Here is an 11559-nt window from a genome sequence, read left to right as displayed (position 1 = left end):
CCAGGCGTGTTTCCTCATTCTTTCCAGTCTAGGCCTCTGTAAACAAATGGAGCATTTTAGTTGGAGAGGGTTTTTATAACGTGAGATTTATTAGGCACTTGTTTATGGCTGGAAGTCGGGGGGGGGCAAATGAATTTTCCTCCAAGGAGATGCAGGGCTCCCAACTTTTTTGGGTAGCTGGCATGTTTGATTCAGATTAAGGAAAAGCCTAGCCACGTCATTGAAGTCAATGGGAGTTTTGCCATTGACTTCAGTGGAGCCAGGCTTTCACCTCAAGGTTGTTTCCGTTCCAGAGTCTCCTTGGTTAGTGGTGGAAATAATTGTACATGCTCAATCATGAAATAAAAAAGGACAGATTCCGTGGCGAGGCGAAGAGGAGATAGAGTACCAGCCTAAAGTACCAGAACTGGAGAACCACTAGACTCCATGAGAGAACCATGAGCTCCTAGGTCCCTATCCACAGCTATGACCCTGAATGTTTTCTTCTTTTGTCTCTGCAACTGTGATCCCCCGTTGCAGCTGGGAAAGATGAGTGTACATCAAAAGATTAGATAGATAGATAGATAGATAGATAGATAGATAGATAGATAGATAGATAGATAGATAGATAGATAGATAGTCTACTGGGAACTGAGACTATACGCTTTCTGGGGACTGTCCGTTTGCTTTGCGTTTGTACAGTGTCTAGCACAATGTGGTCCTGGTCCACGGTTGAGACTACTCAGTGCTGTTGCAATAACATCAACGACTGGACAAAGACCAGAAGCTCATTTAATGTAGGTTACCAAACAGGCAACAAATGGGTAACAACTCTATGTCCCTCCTGACCTGGGCTATTGCTGAACTATTCAGTACCATTTTCTCTTATCTGGTGTAATGACAGAAACAAGGGTGAGAGAGACAAGGTGGGTGAGGCAATATCAGTGAGCGGACCAACTTCTGTTGGCAGAAGGGACACTTTTTTAAGTTTGGCAGAGCTTTTCCTCAGGTCTGGAGAAAGTCACCAGAGTGTCCAGCCTAAATACGAGATGAAAGAGATTGTTAATCATAAGGGGTCATTTTCATTTTAAGTGGTCTCCTACTCATAGATAGATTCATAGATACATAGATACTAAGGTCAGAAGGGACCATTATGATCATCTAGTCCGACCTCCTGCACAATGCAGGCCACAGAATCTCACCCACCCACTCCTGCGATAAACCTCTCACCTATGTCTGAGCTATTGAAGTCCTCAAATCGTGGTTTAAAGACTTCAAGGAGCAGAGAATCCTCCAGCAAGTGACCCGTGCCCCATGCTACAGAAGAAGGCAAAAAACCTCCAGGGCCTCTTCCAATCTGCCCTGGAGGAAAATTCCTTCCCGACCCCAAATATGGCGATCAGCTAAACCCTGAGCATATGGGCAAGATTCACCAGCCAGATACCCAGTTTCTGTAGTAACTCAGATCTCACCCCATCTAACATCCCATCACAGGCCATTGGGCCTATTTACCATGAATATTTAAAGATCAATTAATTACCAAAATCATGTTATCCCATCATACCATCTCCTCCATAAACTTATCGAGTTTAATCTTAAAGCCAGATGGGTCTGTTGCCCCCACTGCTTCCCTTGGAAGGCTATTCCAAAACTTCACTCCTCTGACAGTTAGAAACCTTCATCTAATTTCAAGTCTAAACTTCCCAATGACCAGTTTATATCCATTTGTTCTTGTGTCCACATTGGTACTGAGCTTAAATAATTCCTTTCCCTCTCTGGTATTTATCCCTCTGATATATTTATAGAGAGCAATCATATCTCCCCTCAACCTTCTTTTAGTTAGGCTAAACAAGCCAAGCTCCTTGAGTCTCCTTTCATAAGACAGGTTTTCCATTCCTCGGATCATCCTAGTAGCCCTTCTCTGTACCTGTTCCAGTTTGAATTCATCCTTCATAAACATGGGAGACCAGAACTGCACACAGTGAGGTCTCACCAGTGCCTTGTGTAATGGCACTAAAATCTCCTTATCTCTACTGGAAATACCTCGCCTGATGCATCCCAAGACCACATTAGCTTTTTTCACGGCCATATCACATTGGCGGCTCATAGTCATCCTATGATCAACCAATACTCCAAGGTCCTTCTCCTCCTCCGTTACCTCTAATTGATGCGTTCCCAGCTTATAACTAAAATTCTTGTTATTAATCCCTAAATGCATAACCTTACACTTCTCACTATTAAATTTCATCCATTAAATTTTACTCCATGTGTGAGGCCCTTCTGTTTAGCAATCTGCCCCGCCTCATATTTAGCTTGGACTTCCTGGTTCCTCCAGACCTCAGCTTGAAAGCTTATCCCTTCCTCCAAACCAAGTTGGTCCAATCAAGACATTACCTCACCTATCTTGTCTCTCTCGTATACAGAGACCAACACAGTTACAACAACACTGCAAGAAACAAATGCGGCATTTAAGCAGCACCAAAGCAACCAAGAGACACTTGCAATGTAGCAGTTTATTAGATACACATGCAGAAACATAAACAATTCCCCCATAATAACAGCCTGCTCCATCCTACTCCATATATACGTCCTACTCTTTTCTGACCTTAAATCTCAGTCAGTGTCTCAAAAGTGGAGGGAGGCCTGAGGTGTGAAGTTTGGGGCTATCTAGATCCTGGCTATTGGACCTCTCCATTTCTCCAGGACTATTTCTAATGGGTCTTTCCTACACTCCATCTGTTGCTTTAGCAGAATTGCATAAAGGCACAAATTCCTTCTAAAGAAAAGGCCATGTAGGCTTTTAACTCCTGCATCAAATGGATATCCCTCTCTCTCCCCCATGACAGGTCACACTACCAGTGACTTTGGTTTTGAGGGGATAGTGGGACAATGATTATACATAGGCTGAGGATAGGGTTGCTTCCACCTGCCTTTTCTTCCATTTTGTCTCACTGGTGACCACAGTCTGGAAGGTAAATAAATGACAATGGAAAATGAGCAACTTGCCATGTATTTATCTGATGCAATCATTATCCTTTGTGGGCTTGAGACCTAAAGAAAAAGCACCCACAAGGACACAAATTCCAAGCTGTAAAGTCCTGACTGGCTGGAGGGTGAATGCAGGTAATCAAGCACTATGGTGCAAGAGTCCCTTAAGCAAATGGGTTCATCTTCTCTAGACAATTACAGTGACCAGCTATAACTAAGATTTGGAAACACGGGAAAACCCCGATAAGGATAGACTGGGTCCTAGTCGCTGCATTCAGATACACATCTGGATTATGAACACTGCTGAAGTTCTGGGTGTTTGGAGCTGAGATATTGATTGGGCCATGTGGTGTACTCCTGATATATACTAGACACGTTTCTGGCTATCATATCTACCGTGCCCATTATCTTGGTGTCAAGCCATCCTCTGTATACTCTCATGCTGCTTGCCTTTTACAGAGCTATATGTCCTTTGCAAGCCATATCACCTCTTGTTTCCATCAGAAAAACAATAATCTCTGCAGCAGAGAGAGGTGGTGGTGAGGTTTACTTCATTTGTTTTTGTAAACCACTTTAAGACTGAGATGGAAGGTGGTGTAGAAATGCAAAGCATAGTCACTAAACATGCAGCGTACCTGCAGGGTCAATGTATGGTCATTTCTGTCTCCTAATCTAAAGTGCAGGTTACAAGGTAATTACAGTAGGGCCTACCCTGTGTGATTACCCATAACCTTCAGCAATAATGAGAGGCAGTACTGCCTAGTGTCCAGCTCAGAAGTCTGAGATCTGATCCCAGCTCTGAGTTGCTGTGGGTGGCTCTAGGCAGGTCAGTTTCCACCTCTGCAAAAGGAGGAGGAGAATCTTTACTACCGTTTCTGCCAGGGACATTGTGAAGATGCAGTATGAATGCTTTGATGACGCAATGTGCTGGTTAAGTACTGATTAGGATGGCTGTTATTATTATTGGAACATGTGCTTAGAGGGAATTTCACCAAAGACCACACTTGTGAACAATACAGTATTTGTGGCCTGGGCGCTCCAGTCCTTATGCTGTTATGTCAACAGTCAGATCCTCCCTCTCCACCCCCCTGACTCATTATTGCGTCTACTCCTGAAGCATGCTGCTAGGGGGATCTGTGCTCTGGGCGGTGGCAGCTTTTCAGATGAGACGTCAGTCGAAGGCTCCTGCCCAACTACGGTTACTATAGCTGGTCACTGTAATTGACAAGAGAAGATGAACCCGGTTTGCTTCAGGGACTCTTGCTCCATAGTGCTTAATCACCTACATTCAGCCTCGAGCCAGTCAGGACTTAAGGCTTGGAAGTTGTGCAATCACATGCTTTTCTTCTGTAGGTCTTTAGCCCACATGGGCCATTTTGGATGTGAAAGAGCTTCACTTAGGAATCCAGTGATTAAAGGAATGAACTTTCCTATTACAATGGGAGACATGACAGATGACTCCTGAAGGGGAAAGAGGCCCCCCCGTGCTCCAGCGGTGCTCTGGATTCCAAGCCAGTGAGGTTTAAGGAGATCCCTAATGACTGTTTAATGCAATTAATGTAGCCTCTACTGAAGATAAACTTCACAGGGAGCAGCCCTGGGCCACCAGCCCTTTGAAGCAACGTGCGTGGGTTTGACAGCACCTCAGGGAACAAAAGAGGCCGGGCTGCCAAGGCTCTGACAAGAGGGAGTTTCAGTGATTGGGTAACTTATTGGATGTTTCTTGCTATCAATCGTCGCAGCTCCACTGGGAGGAGGAGGCATCTTGGGAATATTCCCAGCTGGCTCCCTCAGGAGTTCTGGGCTAGCCATTGGCACCTGCGAGGCCTAGGATGACCTTGCCTCTGTGACTGAAAGGCAGAAGCAAAGTGCAGCATGCAGACGTGGTGTTAGGTACAGCGGTTCTCAAACTGTGGATTGCAACCCCATTTTAACGGGGTTGTCAGGGCTGGCTTAGACTTACTGGGGCTCAGGGCTGAAGCTTGGGCCTGACCACCCTGGGCCAAAGCCTGAGACTCAGGTTACAGGCCCCCTGGCTAGGGCTGAAGCCCTTGGACTTCAGCTTTGACCCCTTCCCTGCCCAGGGCAGTGGGGCTCAGGCTTTGGCTCTGGCTCCCCGACCCGGAGCAGTGGGAATCAGGTGGACTCAGGCTTCGGTCCCCACTCCTGGAGTCATGTAGTAATTTTTGTTGTCAGAAGGGGGTCCCGGTGCAATGAAGTTTGAGATCCCCTGTGTTAGGAGCAACGACGCTCTAATCCCTTCTGTTGTCTTGGGGCAGCATTAAAAATGTGTTTCCCTCCCAGCCATTCCCATACGGGCAGGAAGGCAATAACCTGCCTCCTATTTCCACTCCCTCACACCTGCCTCTCTCCGCCAGCCATTCACTTTCTTCCTTCTTTGCCCCCTTTCACCAGCGGTCCAGACTCTTAGCGGCACATCGGCAGCATTGGCTCCCCGGTCCTGGTAACTCTAAGCAGTGAGTGTGTCCTGTCAGGTCAGAGGGGATGGCTCCCGCCATCCAGGCAGCAGGAGACCATCTATCCCCTCCCGCCACCCACTCCATGGCTAAGGGTGATGGAACAGGTGTCACGGGGTGGGCCCCTGAGTCTTTTCCAGCCTTAGTAACACCACCCACAATCCCAGGGGCTCTTAACCACCACTGTGCTTTGAGACACTCTCCCCTGCCTTCAACAGGCCTCAGCCTGGAGTGTGGTTTACACACTAGTTAAGTTACTAGCCAGCTTCCCCTCTTGTTCAGGGGAAGGGTACAGTACTAGCAGCCCTCTGTTCCGTCTATTCCTGCCTTCCTCAGGCTCCCACTGCCCTCCCTCCCACTGCCTTTCTGTCTGCTTATATAGTCCCAGCTGCCGGGGTTACTTCCACCCACTTAGCCCCTCAGCTGTATCCCCACCAGACATGCCAAACCCGTGAAAAAAACGAAGAAATTGGGCTTGTTTTTGGCTTCATTGACTTGTGAGTTGCTTATTGGCTAGTTTTTGGTTTGCAGCTTGTTTCTTGTTTGGCTCGTAGCTTGCTGCTTCTTTTTTTTGATTGGCTCCCAGCAAGGGGGAACAAGGCGGGGAGAGAGTCAGGGGTGCACAGCGGGCCCACCACAGTCCCAGACTGCACGCTGGGGGGATCTAGTCACATAGAGTGTTGGGGTTCTTAGGGATTGGCTTGTTTTGGCCTTGTTTTAAAATGGGATTAGCTTTTTTGGCTTATTCTGAAAGTCAGGATGCTTATTTACCACTTGAAAGTTGGCAGCTATGATCCCCACTCAGTTAATTGGCACCCTCTGTCTTTCGCCCTGGTCCCAATTAGTGTATCGTGGTGGGGATGGGAGTGCCAGGGTGCTGCATCAGGTCCTGACTCAGCACACCCAGTTTCACAGGCTCATGTTGGAGGTAGGGTTGCCAACAGTCCCGTGTTACCAAATCAGCCCGGGACGCCTTTTATCCTGTATTTCAACAGATTAAAAATATTATCATGATGAAAGCCAGGTTTATTATTCCCTTCCCCTCCCGTGATAGAAAGTTTGTAAAATTGGACAATGTAGTAATGCAGAATCGGCCCCATGATTTACTCAATCAATGTACCTCTCGTGCAGAGGGTTCCAAACTTTCGGGGGGCACAAAGGCCTCATGGGGCCTTGCTGAAAGGCTGTAGTCGGGGGAGGGGGGCTTTGTCTGGCAGGGGAAGTGGACGGGGCTCTGTGCAGGTGGTCTTGGCTGCCAGGGCCAGGCTCCCTGCCTGCCTTGCTCCCCCAACTGCTGCAGCTGCGCCAGCCACCATCAGCAGTGATTCTCCTCTGCTGGAGACATTGGCAGAGACTCTGCGAGCAGGGAACAGAAGGTGACCCCCCCCCAAGAGTATTGACCCCCCCCGCCGCCAGACAGAGCCCCTTCCTGACCCTGGCCCTTCCGCACAGCCCTGCCACAGCCTGCGCGGGGAAAACAGACAGGGTTAGTACCCCTCGCTCCCTGGCTGGAGGTGACAGAACGTCCACATGAATTGTAAACCTGGGCTTACATTTGCTGGACCCAAGTCCCACAGGTACGCTAATGGGTCCATAGTGCACTGTGAAGACGTTCTGACTTGGGGCTGTGGCTTGCCCTGAGTGCACACTGCAAAATGACAGGGCTTGGACCCAAGTCACAGGGAGACTTGGGCTCTGACCAATCCCCCCACAGCAGGGCTCTAGAACCTGGCTCCCAAGTGCTTGTGTAACCCACACACCTTCTGGGTGTGGTGTCCTGTCCCCTCTAGTGGCACCGAGACCCCTTAGAGATGAATGAGCCTGCTACAGACTTAGCTAAGGGCCATGTGGCTTTTAGCTTATGTGGGAGAGGCTCATGCATTTCGCACCAGAGGTCCCAGATTTGATTCTGCCCACTGAGGTCTGTCAGCGTTACACTTGCTGACTCGAACTGGACAGAGTTGTGTGTGGACAGAAGGTGGGTTCAGGCTCAGATCTGAATCGGAGCCCAGGCTTAGTGTGCAGTGTAGACATACCCCAAGAGGAGCCAAACACCTGATGCTTCAGGAGAACTCGGTGAACAGCCCCCTGTGCTTGAAATTCACTATTTATCACATAGCCTGTTTCCAGCTGACATGTAATGGACAAAGGAACTCCGCGTGGGGCGGATGGTCTGATGATGATATCAGAGGCGTGTAAACATGACTGATTTCTCAACTACAGTTGATTAAGAGAACATTCTGTAATGAAGTGGCAGCTGCTTAGTCCTACAGTAGGTCGCACCTGATAGACGGCTGCTGTGGGCTGTTCTTTGGATGGCATACAGGTGATGCAAACATTCACCCACCCTTGGGTTTACACTGTTTTTAAAACATTTTTTTAAAATTCTCTTCAAGGCTGTGGGGTGAATTTGGTGCTTGCGAAAGTCGATATCAAAATTCTCACCTTTACAGCACCGCCCAGAGCCAAGCAAAATTCTACCACACTGCCCCATATGTATCCCTGCACCACCAGCCTCCTATTCCAGTCCTGGGCCTCCACTCACACCACACTGCCAATGACCCTCAAGTCTGCCTGCGGCAACCCCACCATTCCCACATCCTCCAATTTAGCACTGCCAATATAGCTCTCTCCTGATCTGCAACACACTGCTCCACTCAGACTCAGATACAGCTCTGCCAGGGCACCTGCATTCTGAACTGCAACACCCCTGGCTATTCCAGTTTTGAACACACACATGTAACAAAGAGTTAAGCTAATGTGTCTCTGTCCTGACTTGCAACTTCCCTGTTATTCCAGCATTGAGCCAGAAAACAGGGCATTGCAACCCTTACCTGCATTTATCTATTGCAGTCCTGGCTCCTCCTTGAGCAGAGACTGCTGATTACTGCCTATTATATTTGTAAAACTCTGCAGTCATTTTTTACACTGGGACTAGGACCAAACCACTCAACAAATTTTCACTTCTAATCTAATCCAGGATCCAAATCAGGGACCCCAGACGGGAAAAGCCAGTGCATGAACCTACTGTTCCCACACAACCCTTGTACATAGGCTTGGGAGAATTCAATATTTTTATATAATTTTGCCCAAATTTTATCATGTTAAATTTCAACAGTTGTGCAAAATTCTGCATTTTAAGCTTTTTTTCTTCAACTTTTACCTATTTAAATGTTCTCAGTTGTGGGAAATGATGGAGGGAGGCAGACAATTGCGGATGAGACAGTAACTCAGGGATAACAGGTTTCAGAGTAGCAGCGATAAAGTGAGCTGTAGCTCACAAAAGCTTATGCTCAAATAAATTTGTTAGTCTCTAAGGTGCCACAAGTCCTCCTTTTCTTTTTTCAAGGATAACAGATGAGATTCAAAAAGGCAAAGCTGTCTCACCCTTAAAACACAAATTGTCAACATATTAAACTGTGCAAGGTCAATATCCTTAATTCAAACTCTAAGAAGTTCTCAAGCAGCATTTGTCTTACTTTGCCTAGCTGTAACTTTTGATTATTATCAATAGACATATTTTTGTTGGCTTGTGGGTGTACCGTGAAATCGACATTTACCAATAAAAAATACCCTGAATCCTTCCAAGCCTCTCTCTACAGGGTTAGGAGTTCACATTAATGGACAGTAATGTACTTCCATATCTATTGTAAATAATATTGGCATTGACACAAGATTTTATATGTCAATGTTCTGTACAAACAGTAACTAATTAATCCTCCCAGCATCCCGGTGAGGCAACTAGAGGTTCATTTGCCCCATTCTTACAGACTGAGGGAAATGATGACACAGCGTGATTAAGCAACTTGCCACCCAGTGAGGGAATGTCAGAACTCCGGAGCTCCCGATGCCCCGTCCTCCATTCAAGTTATTGCTAGGTTCTAGCCGAGCCACTGGCTCACGCTGCTCTTCAGTGCTCGAGTTAATTATTAGAGGTGGCCCTCCCAACTAACAGCTGGGATCCAAACACCCTTGACTGGATCTGAACCTGGTGGCTTGGGGCCATCTTTAGTTATTTCAAAGCCCCAGGATCCCATCACAGAAGCTGAGGTCACAGCCAGGGCTTTCTTGTTCACTGCAGAGCCTCTCGGGCTGTGGCTCCCCAAGGACTGTCGCATCTGCTCTGCCTCATGGTCCATCAAAGTCTGGGCTTAGCAGCCTGGGTTTTCCACAGTGGGTAGGGTACATAAGAGTATCATGTGATGCTATATAATGCCAGGGCAATGGTAGCAGACACACGATACAGACACATATTCCAATATCCTCTGCAGTTTGCCAGATTCTGGATGCATTGGGCAGCTCTGCTTAGGAGTCTCCTTTCTTCCTCTCCTCTCACAGCAACCCTTCTCTGGCTCAGCGGGCCAGCTGCACACGAACAGTGCAAGTCGCATCTCTCCAGGCCCAGCTCGGCACGCTGCCTCTGCAGTGCTCTCTGCCCTTGGCAACCTGGCAAGTAAACTCAGCAGACCCTATAGAGCGGGATTTCCAAATGCACCACCTGTTTGGTTAGCCGAGAGAGGGGTGTGCTCTACTGGACTGAGAGGAGCCGGGGTTCTGTGCCTAGATCTCACACTGATTTGCTGGATAGCCTCGGCCAATTCACTTAAACCCCCGGCCTCTCTTTCCCCACCGGTAAAACACAGATAATGACTTTACCCTGCCCTCTCCAGGGTGTCGGGAGGATTAACCAGACACTGTTTGCACAGTGCTAGCATTGGTATTAAGAAGCGCCATTGTGTATGCTGCAGTGGACATCAATCTGAGGATTAGAAAGGTCTGTGGGTCACAGTCATTAGGAAGGACAGTCAGGTCTTTGTGCTTAGATTTTCCTTTGGTGCATTAGACCTGCTCCTGGAGCAAGGGACCTGCAGGTATTGCTAACACCATCATCTGTGCCACTAAAGGAAGAGGAAGATACCTACGGCTGGTATATACAGTGTGTATCTGTTATGAACTGTCATGACACCTCCAAATCGAGGGATTCCTCTGCCCTGCTGCAGAGGGCAGCTGCCATTTTGGGCCTGTGATAAATGAAGGGAGGGGTAGCTCCCTTTTATGGACACCCAGCCAGCCAGTTAGCTATAAAATCCCTCTTTGTAGTTGTTCTCTACTTACTTTACCTGTAAAGGGTTAAAAAGTCTCCCTGCATAGGTAAAAGGAAGGGAGTGGGCACCTGACCAAAAGAGGCAATGGAAAGGCTAGAACTTTTTAAAATTGGGAAAAATCTTCCCCTTTGTGTGTCTGTTGTTCTCGCGGAGAAACAGAGACAGGGCTGAAACTATGCTTTAAGAAGCTTGGGGCCAGGTATGAAAAATCATCTGACTCATACCTAGAAACTACTCACTTGAAACCCCCAGATATGTCAGTAGATCAGGAAATGTCTAGGAAGACGTGATTCTGTTTATTTCTTTTTATTTCTTTATGGCTTGTGGACTCCTCTGTGCTAACCCCAAATGCTTTTGTTTTGCTTGTAACCTTTAAGCTGGACCTCAAGATTCTTGATGCTTAATTTTTGTGAATGGGTTTTTTAAATCTAGCAATAGCCTGAGTTTTCAAATGTATTTTCTTTCTTTTTGTTTTTAATAAAATTTACCTTTTTTAAGAACAGGATCGGAGTTTGTGTCCTAAGAGGTTTGTGCACGTGTTTAATTAGTTGGTGGCAACAGCTGATTTCCTTTGTTTTCTTTCTCAGCTCTTCCCCAGAGAAGGGGTGAAAGAGCTTGAGGGTACCTCACAGGAAGGAATTCCCAAGAGTGCCTTCCTGGGTTCTCAAAGGGGTCTTTATTCTTGGGTGCTGGCAGCATCTACCCATCCGAGGTTAGAGAAAAGCTGTCACCTTGGGAGTTTTAGAATCCTTACGGGCCCCCACCTTCTGCACTCAAAGTGCCAGAGTGGGGAATCAGCCTTGACAGGGCCCTAATGCCACCAGCTGTGGAGGAGAGGCGCACACTGTGCTCTCTCTGTGGATGCTCCTTGTTGATGGAAAAACATAACATCCTGCCATTTTCTGGGGTAGGTCCGGGGAGTGGTGCTGCAGGGAGTGAGCACCAAGATTTTCAAATGGTATCTAGTTACCGATAGAGGCAGATAGGGGCTTAAATACATTTACAAATGT

This window comes from Lepidochelys kempii, chromosome 18 (genome assembly GCF_965140285.1).
Source record: "Lepidochelys kempii isolate rLepKem1 chromosome 18, rLepKem1.hap1, whole genome shotgun sequence".
NCBI lineage: Eukaryota > Metazoa > Chordata > Testudines > Cheloniidae > Lepidochelys > Lepidochelys kempii.
This window is presented reverse-complemented; position numbering follows the sequence as displayed.